General features: G+C 36.8%; 1 protein-coding gene and 1 long non-coding RNA gene across 4 annotated transcripts in view; both read right to left on the reverse strand.

The window, feature by feature from the left end:
* CENPP (centromere protein P) overlaps positions 1 to 15,962 on the reverse strand; it is a 153,832-nt gene that overhangs the window by 85,367 nt on the left and 52,503 nt on the right. The gene's annotated exons all lie outside the window — the stretch shown is intronic.
* The window catches only part of LOC142042639 (uncharacterized), a 58,251-nt gene that overhangs the window by 19,707 nt on the left and 22,582 nt on the right, over positions 1 to 15,962 (reverse strand). The gene's annotated exons all lie outside the window — the stretch shown is intronic.

The raw sequence follows: 15,962 nt of genomic DNA on the forward strand, positions 1-15,962 counted from the left end.
AAGTACACTAAGCAATAAGCATCAAGTCTAACACCTGATATTTTTCATCTGCTTGGTCTTTCTGTGTTTAATATTTTGTTAGCACCGCTAATGCTGTTGAGAGCCAAAACCACATGGGGAGAGAGGAGGGAGAATGAGCCAGGGGAGGCTTTTACTGAGGAATAGTTTTTGCGAACAGAAATTCTATAAAATACTTCAAGGCAGAATAAAAACAAAACACTAAACAAAACACAAAACCCAAAACAAATCTGCAGATCACCAAGCATCTTTCTATTCCTGGCTTCTGAAGATGTTTCTAAGGAGTGCATTTCCTAGCAAATAACACGGGGAAAGCAGTGATCAGTACTGAAAATAGTAGTTACTGAGCATATTCTTCATCAGTTGGTCTAATTTATATCATGGACTTCTTTAGCCATAGCTGTGTCATCATGCCTGAAGAGCTATGATCTCTATTTACAGACCAGTGTTAGAAGACAAGCCTGATGTATACATAGGAAAAAAAAGGCAATACCTTCAGTAGATTTTTCCACTAGGGAATTAGTTACTACACTCACAGGAAACACAGAACTGTTGATGTACAGTTCATATAAGGAATGCATACCAGCTTTTACTGCAAAAGACACAGTCTGAGCCTCTCTATACATTGCACTTTAAATCCAACAGTAACAAATCTGACAAGGCTACAGAGGGAAACAGTCAACTCTTTAAGCCACCTCTACAAGATTTATGTGGAGCATGAAAGAACGTTGAAAAAAGCAAGAGCAGAAATAAGTAACTGAGAATGAAACAGCCTAGTTACATTAAGAATAACACACCACACAGACTACTCATTTACCCTAGAGTAAATCTTCATCACAGAAAATCTTTACATTCATACGCAAGCAGGAGCACCTACTACTTCATGGTAACAGTCCAAGTGCACATTCATACCCTCTGGGAAATACCAGCCTTCCCTCAATGATAGACTACCTGCTTTATACTACCAAACAGCTCATAACCCCATACCAGAGAGACAAAGCATTGTCAGTAACAACTAACTGTTCAAGAAGAAAGTGAAGATTTGAAATAAATGCCCATTCTTATCTAGTAACAGCTAGAAAGCTTAAGTCCTTAATGTTCCACAAAGGGTTCACTGCTTAAAGTTTACTGTCAAAAAGATAGAGGAAAGGGAAATAAAGGATGAGACAGGAAATTTGTAGGTGACCAGAGGGTAATCAAGAGCCAAAACAGATTAGAGGGACTTCCAGTGGAAAAGAGTAGTCAAGTAGCAATGTAACAGCAAAAAGAAGTTCAATCCTAAAGAAGGTTAAGAATAAAAAATGGAAGGAAAATATCCAAATCTTTTATCTACTTTGTAGAATACTGAATTAACAGTTTTCACCTCGAGTAAGTGGGATAAAGGTGGACTTCAATCAAACCTTCAGTTGAAAGCACAACGAAGAGCAAGTACAATGCTAATAAAAAGAAAATAATTACGTTTATATGAATCATTAGTTTAAATGTATTCTTAAACATTCATGCTATGCTAGTTACACCAATTCAGCAAGGACAACATAAATAGAAAAGCTGCAGCTTAACTAAAAGAATAAACTCAGTGAAATATAGTACATTATTCTACATTAATTTAGCGGTAAGGATTAAAAAGAAATATAACAGAGAAAGCAAACAATTCCTTATCTAATTGAAACTTACGCAATGGACAACAGAAACGCTGCATCTGTCAAGACTAAGACATTTAAGAAGATGGACTAAGGTGTGAACACATGTAGAACAACTTCTGCTTCCTTTTGTCAGCTGACACCTCTACCCCAAAGCAGGCCAGTTCAACCAAGCCACTGCTAATAAACCTACTCAGCAGTAAGGAGCTCTTGGGAACAATTACCTATGTTCTCAGTAAATCTTAATAACTGCATTTTGCATAAGATTTCCAAATGTAACAAATGTCCACAGGTGAGTAGGTTGCCTCATGAAAAAATAAAATCCCTCTTGCTTTTGTTCAAACTGCCTGTGTTCCTATGACTAACCGCCAGGCACATGTATGAAAAATAGCCACTGGGCTTTTTGGTCTCTGAAGGCAAGGAGTTTTGGCTGAGGCTAGTTAACAATCCTAATAGAGACTCCAGAAAGTGTCCCTCTGCCTTGGACCTCATCTGAAACTCTCCTTGGGGCACGGCTTTAGGGGATCAGTCCTAGTCCCTAGAAAACATGGTTAACACCTTCTAAACCTAAGAATTTTTTACAGGTACTCTTTGTAACAGTTTAACCAAATTTTAGGTCCACTGCTGAAGTCAATATAATGGGAAAACTTTGTGAAAGTGTAGCAAAGTCCTAAGAGATAGAAGACTGTATAGTCTTGATCTTATCCTTCCAAAGTCTTAAAAATTCTCTTGCCTTCTCACTCTTTCCCATGCATTCAGACTGAGAAACTCTTTCTACAGTCAGCATCCACAGATACATAAAACATTCATAGAAGAAACTGCAACACTATTTTGAAGATCCTACCTCCACTCTCACACTTAATAAATAATCTCCAAAGGATTTTATCAACTGCTTAGCTTTTCATCATCTTCAAGACAAATTCAGCTAGCTTTGAAGTTTAAAAAACTTTATCTGTGACTTAACCTACATTGGCAATTTTGTGTTAAGGCAGTTAAGTATCAAACGGTTCATTCTAACTGTCCCCTGTAAGAGTTATTTTTAGAGAAAAGACAGTAATTTCCTGTATCACATCACATAAATTCATAGGATGTCTGTTATGAGGAAAAAAAAAAAGTTCAATGACCCTCCACTATTTTCAGGTATCATTCTTCAGCTAGCATTTGTGGGTAATGATAACCAATAATTTACACACCTTGTATCTTTGGCATACTTTAACATAAACCCAAGTGGATGTCAATGACATACAGACATCACAATACCAAATGCGCCTTACACAGTTTCAGCAATGATTTCTGAATATGGACAGCAATGAAATTAACAGAATAATATCTAACAAATAATATACTGGTGTTCAATGGTCTTTCCACAGAACAAGGCAGTTCAGTATCAGCAGATGGGGAGAAAAACTGTCAAAAAATCAACTCCATCTTTACATTCTCCACAAATGTCATGGAAAAAGGAAAGAGGGAGAAAGAGATTTGATATAAATCCTTCTAAGAGTCTTGTCTTATTCCTTGTACAAGTAACTACATTCCTCTAACAAAAAAACTAGTATTTATTCTTTCTAAGATTTCTGCTTTAATGGGCTTCTCTCTTCTGAAAATCTGTCAGGTCCCTACAAGACAGTTAACAAATTTCACCAGAGGATGGCAGCCTATTGTTAACAATAGAAGGAAAAGTAATTCTAAAGAATAACTAACAAAGACTGTTACTGCACAGTAATAGCCCAGTAAACTTCACAAATACTGATTAAGCTGAGTAGCCTGAGTACTAAAGTACTATTTGAGTACTTCTAAAGACTAAGTTCTATGCCCTGCTCTACACCATTAACTTGCCAAAGGATGAAATAACCTTATTTCTTCGAGTCTTCTCCCTTCCTCTTTCCCTAGTATCAACCTACTTAATGCAGTACTTTAAAACACAGCAATACAAAGAATCATGTAGAAGATACACAACATTAGCAGACAAATAACAACAAACTTAATATGATACTGAAAGTTTGAAGAATACAAAATATTATCAAATCATGATTTTAACTTGTACCATCAGGCATGTCAAGGACACACCATGTAAATCAAAACCTACATTCAATAAAACAGGATTTCTTTCATATCCATACTGAAAAGCCAAACAAAAACAAGATTTTAAAGAATCAAACCACTTCAGTTTGAGATATGTTTGTTCTGCACACAAGACACCTAATGAAGAATAGTTCTGTAAAAATGCCTACACCATGCAACCCTCCATCTCCCATCACAAAATCCCATTCCACCTCATATCCTTAACGATATTAGTCCCAATCCATAGGTTAGAAGTATGGGTTCAGAATCAACTACTTGGTTGTCTGCAGACTAGTGTATGAAACTCACAGATCATCTAGGTGCTTTCTCTTGCTGCTGAACAAGTTAAAGAAGGTGAAGAAATGTTGATCCTTAGGAAAAAAGAGTTGTGAAATCATAAAAGCATAATGAAGTATGGGCTGGATGAGCAGCCAGTGAAGTGGATGGCTGAATGTCGGGGAGCAGAGGGTGGCTATCTAGTGAATTCTAGTTGGAGGCCAGTAACTAGTGGTGTACCCCAGGGGTCAATACTGGCTCCAATTCTGTTCAACATCTTCATCAATGATCCTTATGATAGGGCAGATTACTCTCAGCAAGTTCGCTGATGAAACAAAAGTAGAAGGATCAGCTGATACGCCAGAGGATTGTGCTGCCATACTGAGCAATCTCGACAGGCTGGAGAAAGGGGCCAACAGGAACCTCATGCAGTTTGAAAAAGGGAAGTGCAAAGTCCTGTAGCTGGGGAGGAATAACCCCATGCACTGGTAAATGCTAGTCTAGCTGGAAAGCAGCTTTGCAGGACGCAAAGTGGACAAGTTCAATGTGAGCCAGCAACATGCCCTTGCGTCAAGAAGGCTAACAATATCCTGTGCTGCATTAGAAGGATAAGGATGATCTCTTCATTCCCTGTGTTGTTGTCATTAAGTTACTCCATGAACAAGGAGGCTACAGAAGCCTGGATTCCTATGGATTTGAGCCTTATAAATCTCAGGTTTTTCCAGCTTGTTTCTACCTCACACCAATATCTCAGCATTTTCTCCTACAGCTACCACCTGTTTGGCTGCCAAGTGACAGAGCTAACAGTATGCCAAGAGGTTAGTCAACATCTGTTTCGTCTTGCCACCTGGCTGCTTACTCTCAGAAGGAGAATTTATAACTGTCTTTTCCTCAGTTGCTGTACCAATTTGGAGCACTTTCCTCTATCCAGCTGCTATTTTTCACAAGTTTGTAGAAAGTACCTACACGTTTCCCTCTATTCTGTGTGTCAAATTTGGTTATAATGGGCAATGAGGATCAAAAGATACTGGGTGAGATAAGTGACAAGGACAAAAAGTTTCCTTCCCTTAGGAAATCAAGAGATGAAAGTTTGGCTATTCTAACCCTAGTAGAAACTTCCAGAAAGTTTCACATCAGCAAGCATTCCATCAAGAATTCCTGCACCAGCATTTCCCAAAAGTGAGGCAAATGCCCAAGACTAGACCAGGAGAAAGAAGTATATAAACTAAGATATGCAAGTTTTTAACCATTCATATTAGTTTGGTAAAGTGGTAAGATAGTTCAGCTACCTAAAACAGGTTATGCTTATGAAATCTGATACAACTTCACTGCTACGAAACTTTTAACAAAATTTCAAAAAGCATTTACCTACATCCTAAGAAGCGATTTCTGCTTTAAAGACAGCAATTACCACATCAAAATAAGTACCATACTTGTTCAACCATAGTTGGCTGTTTACTGATCTTATGATGTTTCTTTTCAATTTTAAGTTAAATCTAGAGAGTTACATCTTTCAGAGCTTAGGTCTCTAGGTAATATCTTGGTATTTACCACTAATAATGCTACAAGTAGTTGCATTCACTGAAATCTGTTGAAACAACTTCAAATATCTCAGAGAAGCCTGCCCAGTAAAGTTGAACAAAAACAAGAGGTCTCAACTTTACAAGCCTGACCTACGCCAATTTGTTCCCTCCATTCCTCAAAGTTTCTGGATATTTTCCCTTATTGCCTTGATTTAAAAAAAAATAAAAAAAATCTACTTCACAAGTGTTGTTTTTTTTAATGACAGACTAACAAGAAACAGAAAATTAGTAACATAAGCTTTTTTTCACAATAGTTTCAAAGAAAAGAAGAAAATTCAAATGAAAATATTAGGAATACCACCAAACATCACTGCTCACTATTTCACAGTCTTAAGAGCAGATTGCTCATTAAAATATCGCACTATTTATCCAGAAAAACTAATGTATACCACAACAGACAAAATAAACATTAATTTTTCCATTGTATTTTGATCAGAATTTAACACTAGGATGACAATAAAAGCAATGGTAAACTAAAAATAATGAAATCATGATCTGAAGCCTATTTTTTTTCTCCTCTACGTTTAGAATTTAAGATTGTTTCTTGGGTATTTTTTTCCTCCTTTCTGGGGAGACTAGAGGTTTGAGAACAAAGCTGCTAATAGGAAACATATGGAAAAGCCCTGGAGTAAATGAAAATCTGACTCGAATTCCAAATGCCACGTATCACATACCACTGTCTAAAATTATCTGGTAAGATAAATCTAAGATTTACCCTGCATAGTCAATGAATCACCTGAGCTGGAAGACAGTTAAGTATATAAAATAAACAGAAAGACTTTCACAATATTTAAAATATTTCCAAAACTAATCAATGTTTTGAAACAAGGTGGGATGTTTCTCAAAGCTTGTGTTAGCCAATAAAAGATTAGCTCTAATGTAACATGCTGCCAAAAGACTTGTTGTTGTTCTTCATATAAAATATGAACAGTTCTACTCAAATGAACAGTGCAATTCTGGATTTAACCATTATGCTGCTATGATTGCAGTGGGAATACCACACAGCCAGGTTTTCCTATGCATGAACACTTTTTCTGTCTCAAATTCTTGTCCAGGAGAAATTTGAAGACTACGATTTCTGGAATGGCAGCACTGTGGATGCAGTTTTGATGAGAATCCCACACATTTCCACACACAGCTAAGTCTTGCCACAAACACCCTGTGCATAAGCAGTAAATTTAACAAGCCTGGATGCATTAGATTAGCCACATATATATAGACCATCTATGCATCTTGTGCAGTATGTTTCATATACCAGATTCATTATGCATGTACTACCCATCACCTATACAAAGGTTTCTATCAGAGTCAAGGGGAGCAATATTGAAATTAATATGCTCTCTTCACAATTACACTTGCAGTAACTGTTAAGGGGTTACCTTCTCTCATTATATTCAGAAGAAAGTTAAGCATGGAAAAAAACCTCTAGTTGACTGGCTGCAAAAGGATGTAAAATTTCCTGAGAGACAGAGCAGGAGCAAGTCACCAACACAAGCATGCACTTGCCTCTTAATTGTTCAGTCTGTGTTATTTCCAAGTGCTTTTTAGATATAAAGACCAATTAAAATATGTTCCATGCAGAAGCACTCTTCACAGAATACCTTAACTCCTTCCTTTCTCATCTGTGGAAAAGAAAATTGGCTTGCCATTCTAAAAGATAGTATTTAACCTAAATTTATATCCTATTTAGGCCACCTAGAAGAACATCCAGACACCATACTATCCTTGTTCTGTCAGCTCTCTCTTATTCTATCTTCTTCCTATTCTACAGGATGAAAGAAGGAACAGGCTGAATGAGTGACTCAAGGGTCAATAATAGGCCCTAATTTTTTAGCCTGAAGAAAGTGCAGCCACTTACGTTTTAACCTGATGAGTAGATGCTCAGATTCAGAAAGTAATGTAATAACCTAGTATTCTGCAAGAATAATAAAAGCAACTGTCTACTCTTTTCTCCAGCAGCAATGCTGTGATGCAGCATAATTATTACTTGCTCAATAAAAAAATTAGTGTTTAATAGCTAGAAATGAATAATTTCATGAAAGCTTACTTAGCTTTTTGGAATGCATATTTTTCATTTATATTTTAAGCTAACAATTTCCATTTAGAAGTTACGCTCCTGTACATTATTATTTCCAGTATTTTCTATTTCCCTAAATACTAGATTTCACAAGACAAAGAACTTATTTAACTCGATTTATAAAATGACTAACATAGAAAAAGAAAGACAAATAACTTTCAGAAATACAGAAGTAGTAAGTAAATATCAGTACAACAGCATAATACTTCGCCCCCATACCATATTCCCTAACTGTGTAACACTGTCCTATAATAACAACCACCACAACCTTCATGTAATATGATAAATTTTGAGACAAAAGAATCAGAGGACTTTTAGAAACTATGTTCCACGCAAACATCTGCCTAAATTGGGTAGTAAAGTTAATGGTTCTATGTTCTACCTGACAAACGCTGCTCCTATATAGTAGCCTGTAAATTTGGCACATTTGATATGAAGATTAAGTCTGTTGTGATGCTACGCAGAAGAAAACATACCTGAAACCTCCATCTACCACTATCATAGTCAGACCCCATAAAGTACTTCCTTAAGCAACATTGCAAGAGATTATTTGTCATGTCAGGTTCACAGTTAAAAACTAGCATTTACTTATACAATATAGCAATAAACTTTTCAGAACACAAAACAGAGTAAGCTAGTATGAGGTCAATAGGCCACTATCTCTTCTCCTTGAGATCACAGTCAAGGTGAAATCTGTAGGATATTATGCATTGGTACTATAATCCCTTGGTATTTTGGCTCTTAAGTCAAAAAAAAAAAAAATTCTTGACCAAAAGGTCTTCCTGAAACAAACAATATTGCTGTTCAAAGCTAAATAAAGTGCATTCAGATTGAATTTCTAAAAGTCAAACCCACTATCTTTTATTTCAGAAAAGTAGAAACTAAGTCTGATCTAAAACCAATCTTCAACGTTCTTCTTACTGCTTCCACCTAGTAGACGGAAGGAAAAAAGTAGTTACTCTTTATAAAACCCTTGTATCATTATTTATGATAAAGCCATAAACACAAACACTAAAAAAACCAAAATGTTTCTTACCATACTAACTAAAAATCTTTGAGATGTTTTCCTTGAGCACGTTCCATTGGATCATATATACATAAGGCAATATTTCATTACTTCTGTTTCAGGAATGCTTTGTCTTAGCGGTACCTGTGTATTATAGATGCATACTGCTGCTTCTTGTGCTTTGTGCTTAGAACAGAAAGGGTAACACATGCTTCCCACTTAACAGTTCCCTCCCAAAATCAGAATGCACAGGAACCTGAGAGGAGGAGAAAATGTGAGCATGGAAAACACATCTGTTAGATGTGCAACTGCTTCATAAAGTAACTTTTCTGTTTTTGTAAAGAGTACCTTTCCCCTCAAACATTTCATTGTGGGTAAACCTAGTACTTAGTTCACCCATTAGCAGTTCTAAGTAATTACACTGTCATCTCTCTGTGACTGCTTTACCAACATACAGAGTTATTTAGAATTTTCAGCAATAAGCCCAGCGTTTGGCAAAGATGTGAAGGGAGTCTTGGACAGCTGTCTTGCAGTCATATAGAATATTAACATTTTCAAGGCAGCTACTACTATTGGCTCAATGCTGATAGAGTTCAATCTAATCATTCAAAGCACTGGTTTCATGCCATTCCCTAAGACCCAATCAGAATTACTTTTTTAAAAATTTATTTTATAAAAAGAAAGCATATGTATGTTTATATTTTGGCTACAAATAGTTGCAGGCATTACCTCCACTCTCAAGAAGTGACAGGACAAGGCAAGAGTCAGGTGTCAGAAGTATGACATCGGGCAACAAGGACACTTGCTTAATTACCATAGAAGATCTGTAACCAATGCCTAGATCAACTCATCCTCCCTGATGAAATACCCACTAACATGAATGCTGTTTTAAGTGTGAACCATGTTCAAGTCCTCACCAGAAGCAGCTATAAGGCCTTTCAAGACTCTCAGAATGGCTAATGATAGAAGAAACAGAAGACTTCCTGCCACAGAGTGCTTGGATAAAATAACTATGAGACCCTGTCTCAGCTCTGCCAAGAAGCAGCTGTGACTCACAAATTATTCAAACAGTAGAGAAACACTTCAATTTGATTACTTGCCATAAACCAAATGACACATTTTATGTATCAGGCAGAATATAGGTGAATGGACAAGTCTCTCTCCCAAAACAGCATTAATATTAAAGAAAATCCAAACAAAATGGAGATAAAAATGGAGAGTAACTGAAGGAAATAAAGGGTACAGAGTTTATATCTTTCCTTATAAGAGAATATGCAAGGGTACAGATGAATGATGTGTAATAATACTTGATGTTTCTATGAAAGTTTCCAAGTCACAGATTCTGACTGCAGAAAAAATGTATTGCAGGCCATAAATGTAATGCTGGCTGTGATACCAGTATTACAAGGTCTTATGCTAAAATGAGAGGATTTATTCTTTAGAAGAAAGAGGGATAATAAAAACTAAGAACCAGTTTAAGGATGATCTCCAGTTTCCAGACTATTGGAGAGAGCTGAAAGGCTGCCTGGCAAAATCCTCTGCATCATAAGGCAGGACAGTTGTAAATATCTATTGCTCTGGAAATGTTCAAATGTATACATCTACCACAAAAACCCCCACATTCTATAGTCATTGTAAAAACAAGTAAGGACCTTCATTATTAAACACATTCAAAAGAGTAAAGGGGAAGCACTTTCCATCACGTACAAGGGGAAAATTTCTGCTAATACAAAACATTTTCCTATGCATGATCATTCAGGAATTCTTTGGCAGATAACTTAGACAACTAACTACTCCTTACCCTTGCCTGAAAGTGCTTAAAGAAATAAAAAAAAAAAAGCTTATTTTTTGGGCTATAAACATATGATTTGCAGATGGATACAAACACGGTAACAATCTGAAGTTGCAGGCACATTTTCTAGTTCTTTTAACAAAAATGCATGAAGTCCATAGCTATGAATGAACAAAATAAGCTAATAAGGTATTAATATAAATTTTTAAGATAGGGTAGAATTCACATTATCTCTTTTAGGCATCTATCAGTTATCCACATCGAAGTTAGCAGTTCTGTTTGAAATAAATGAGTAGAAGTGCCTGCTTTTGAATAGACTCAAGGAATGAAGTTAAAGTGGATGCTAAGAATGCTCTCCCAGTGAGCAGCAAGTTTCTAGTCAACTTCACATATTAAGATGACAGTCCTCAGATTTTGCTGCCTTTTTTTTTTTTAAAGACACAGGGGTCATGCCTAAGATGCAAAAGAACTGAAAGATACACTAATATTTTTTGAAAATTATAATTATAAAAAGAGTGTCATTTTATGCTATCTCAAATAACACTGAATAAACCATTACAGAAGGAATAAGGAAAAGTACAAAGGGTACTACTCTATTTGTACTTACCAGCTTGGATTGGTACTGTACTGCTCAAGGATCTTTGCACTCTACATTTAGCTGTATTACCCTTCTCACTTTCCTCCATTACAAAACACCGTATGTTCTTTTAGTTTTATTTATAAAGTTTATTACTTCTATAAATGAGCACAAGACACCTGTCATATACTATGATCATCTATATAATTTTACATAGGACACAAATCAGGCAAAATAAAGGCTATGTTAAAGTTTGAGGTCCAATTGCTAATGCTGCCTCAAGAAAATGAATGTACCTGTACCAGTAAACTATGGTTGCAAAAACAGGCAGACACTTTGTGATGGTCTGACAAATTATAGTCAATGTCTCAAACATTCGTTAAAGAACTTTGGTGGAGAAAATGGCCTCTGTAAAAATGCTGGAGTTTTGTGAACAGGACAATGTGGCCGGAGGAGAGGGCCCCACAGAGCGTGGGACTGCACTTCTCCAAAGTCACAATTCCTTATCTTAAGTGACCAGAAGGAGCACAGCATATATGCCTGGAGGAGGAGGCCCCACGGAAGATGGGACTGTGCTTCTATCTTAAGCGGTCATGCCAGCAGAAAGAGAGAGGTAACTTTGCAATGAACACCCCCACCCCCCCTCCATCCCCCGCAAAGCTCACCAACTGATTCCAGAGAACCCCAGGAATGGGCACTGCGCATGTCAAGACCATCGACTAACACACTATAAAAGAAGGGAGAATGAGTTCTCAGCGCGCGCCCTCCGGAACTGGATCTCTACACTGGCTGGAACAACGCTGGACCCTCCCAGGACCAGTGAAACCCTTTTCTTCTCTCTTTCTTTCTTTCTCTCTCTCTTTCTCTCTCTTTTCCTTCTCTCTTTTCCACAGTCCCTACACCTCATCCTTATAAACATAAACTGTTGACCAAGTCTGAGACTAGGAGTGGATCTAGCCGTCCCTGGGCTCCTCTTTGAGAAGGAGTCCAGAAAGCAAGGGGGTCTGCTCTGAACCTCATGACTCAATGGGAGGGCTCTCCTTCTGATACATTTCATGTTCCTTTTTCCACACCTTCCTTCTCTTCTCAAACAGCGGCTTAACGACATGTTGCAAGGTTCATATTGATAAGTTTACATGTACTTTTGCAAGGTTAGCTAGGCTGAATAAATGTTGATTGTTTGAACTCCCCTGGTGTCATTTCACCTTAATTCTGACAAAGGAAATCCACGAACCTGAGCTGCTCCAACTTTGGGACGTGACACACTTCCATTCTATATTGGTGTAATCACAGATATACAATCTCTGATTAAGCAGGCAATATCCCAGAACTCCACATGGGAGGAAAATTCAGCCCAAAGTCATCTATCCTGGAACAACCAAAGTAGGCTGTATAAAAATGCAAAGTATAAAGCAAAGTATATTTGTTAAACCAACTATTCAATTACTAAAAATATAAATGTCAGCTGACAACAGTGACTCTCCTCAGAAGAGACTTATAATTTCATGCAACAGTCCAGGGTATTTTAGAGTAACCACACACTATATGGTATAGATATTATTGCTTACATGAATTTTAAACTCATTTTATTATTCCAGTATCAATTGCCTATGATTACTTGTTATTGTGGTAGTAGAAGCTTTATATGATGAGGACTATTTAAATGCCTCTACTGTAGAAAGTAAACTCCATACATCAAAAAAAAGTAACCCCTCCCAATATAGTATTACAATCTTTGAAAGTTTCTGACACAGCAATACATTCACAAAAAAGCTACAACCCTCCTCTTCTATTAGTCTTTCAAAGTCAATTATCCATTACTGCAAATTGATATTGTCATAGCAAAAAAACCTCACAACCACCCTTCCATTCAAAAAGCTTGAGTATTACAAATTTGAACATGCCAAGAGGCTCGATACTTAGCTTTTGCTTTTGAAGCAAAACAAATTGCAATACAAATTGTTCATTGCACATGTTCATGCACATGTTTAGCTGATCTACCGAAATCAGGGCTTCCTAATGTATTGCTTCTAGATACATAGATGCTTCTAGTGTATTCGATGCTAAAAATTCAGTGTATTACTGTTCATTAGTAGCAGTTACTCAACAATTGCCTGTGGGATTATATTAACTGCCATGTTACAAGGTCAATAAGCTCTTGCTCTTTCTCTGTCATTTGTTCTACACCATCATCCGTCTTTGAGATACAAATGTAGGTGCATTTGTTAACTATGCTTCAAAGTAATATGCTTCAAAGGTGTGGGCTTTTGAAAAAAACACAAGAATTAGTTTAAAAATTTATAAGAAAAATGCAGAAATACAAAAAAGTAGAATGTGAGAAAAATTCAACAGTTTCAATAGGTAAGGAATGCTTAGGAAGAAGGGAGAACAAAAAGAGACGGGAGGTTATTCAACTCAGAATCAGCAAATCCACATAAGTAGAGAAGATGGAGAAGATACTGAGAAAAAAATCCTCCATATCCCACAGCATGGATGAGAAGGAAAGATATGTTTATATTTCAGAACAACAATAAGCACCCAATGAATCCATCACAGGGCTTAGGATACCCACTAACTTACACTGCTTTCTAGAAAAAAAATAGAAGACAACTTCTGGGTTTTTTTCATTCTTTTAGGACTGCATGGTCACCTGAAGAGCACATTCTTGAAATACAGCCATAAAACCTACACAAAAACATCTTTAATTTCCTCTTTAAATTCATGGTTGTAGCATGCATACTCAAGTTATAACAGACTGATAAAAATCAGCCAGCAACCCCAACATGCCTTTGATTAGAAGAGTCAATGAAGAAAGTTAGTTCAGAGTACCATTTGATCACTATACACAAATTCTACAGTCTAGCAAATCTTAGGAATTATTTTTCAAAAATACTTTTTGTAAACTCAACTGTTTTCAGTTGCTTAACATGTTCTTCCTAGTAGCTCCCAGCAAAACAAAGCAACACATATAAAACACACTGCATAAGATGAGGGTTGCCAGAGTTTTGATCTTGTAATACCACCTACTAAATGGGAAACAAATAGAGACCACACAACAAGGTTCAGTGCAGAGGCAACAGTAAGCTCCGTACATGGCATAGCTCTGTCTTCCTTTCCTTTTTTAAACAGATTGTGTCTTGTCTCAGCACTGCAACATTGTTGATGTGATTTGACGGCCCCTTTTCCACAACCTTTAAAAATGCATATTCCCACAGGGACATGCTCCTAGAACGACTTTCCACTGAGGAACAGAATAATTTGAAGCCTGTAAGAGCTATTATTAACTGAGTGCTCTGGGCTCTGGCTGGGCTGGAGCCTCTGCAAGATCAAGCAATTCAGTTTCTTGATTTGCCGAGAGCTCTGTACTTTGTTAACTGAATTTTCAGATTAGCTCTGGCACAGGATAAATAAATCCAGCAGCCACTACAGTCTTGATAATCGATTACTTTTGTTGATGACAAGCACAAATAAGTGCCTTTGCAGATCACGTACGAGACTCATACAGGCTGCAGGTGGTCTGCTGGCAGTGTTCATGGACTGCCAGTTAAGACCTAGAAATTAGGATGCAAAGAGTTTCTGTGCCTACAATCTGACTTTGAAGTGCAGCCCAGTCTAGATGATACATGCCTAAGGCTGTTTCTTACTTCAGAAACCCACAGGCTTTGTGGGGAAGCAAATTACAACATTCGAACTTCCTCATTATATTTGATCATGCTTTCTCTTTTCTACTGTGCAATCATTTAGAGTAGCAAACTAACATCACCAATTCTTATCTAAAACACAGAATTCCTTCAAAGTTGTTAACTGAGGATTTTAAGATTTTGAGCTTGAGGCTTTTTCTCAGACATCTGATAGCAGGGCCAGACCTCAGCTGAAGAATTTTCTAATTCTAGCAAGATCGTGCTTCCATGACAGTTCTCAGTTCTGACTTGCACAGTTTAGCTTCATTTGATTTCCTTTAATCCTTCCTTTCTCTAGGCTTCATACGGACCATTATAAGTTGGGCGGGGGGGAGGAGTTGGGGGCAGAAACCCAAAGAAACCCAAAAATCTTTTACAGTAAAACAGTGAGTATAAGGATCAAGGCCAGTTCCCTTCACCTCAGTGCTACTGGTTAACCTCTTTACTTATTCCATGAATATTTTAGCTAAAATTTGGAAATTCCAAATTTTTTTAAATTGACCGTTACGCAACTAGCTAAACAAACCTAAAATCACAAAATATTAGAACAGTCTCCATTCTTAAGCCTTCAGTTCAGAATCAAAGTTGAAAAAGCTAACAAGTCTCGTTAAGTTGAATGCAGTTAATGAAGATGGTAAAATTTCAAACATTTTAATTTACAGAAAGGATCCATCCAAGTTTGGCTTAAGAAAATAAATTAGTTTCAAGCCAACTCTGACTTCTAGCTTGATACACATGTCACTTAGCATCACAACTGCATAAATAAAACGATGAAAAAAATTTCACAAATTCAACAGTAAAAATAAGTGCTTATGAAACATTTTTTAAAAATAAAAACCAAAACACATTGAAAACTTAATAAATTTGTCACAGCCTGTGAAACAAGAAGTCTTACACAAATGACGTTAAATTTAATCCTCTCATTATCCTCCTTGTAAGGAAATTCCTACCACACCTCAAATGAAAAATAAGAGAAGATCAAACCATACAACTTGACCAAGATCACAAAGTATAGACTTGTTTGTATCCAAGATAGCTCATGCAACAAAAAAGAAACTGAGTCTTAATATATCCCATGGCTAGATCTGCATCATCTTCTGCAGCTAAATATGCTTTAAATCAAGAGCTTTGGTATAATTTTTCAAAAGGACTGACTCTTTTGCTCTGCCACCATGGATTTTTAAACGTATCATGAGATTTTAAGTCTCCTGATAGCTTAAGAGGATCTGGGTCACAATCAGTAGTAGAAAAA

This window comes from Buteo buteo, chromosome 21 (assembly GCF_964188355.1).
Source record: "Buteo buteo chromosome 21, bButBut1.hap1.1, whole genome shotgun sequence".
In the NCBI taxonomy this organism is placed as follows: Eukaryota; Metazoa; Chordata; class Aves; order Accipitriformes; family Accipitridae; genus Buteo; species Buteo buteo.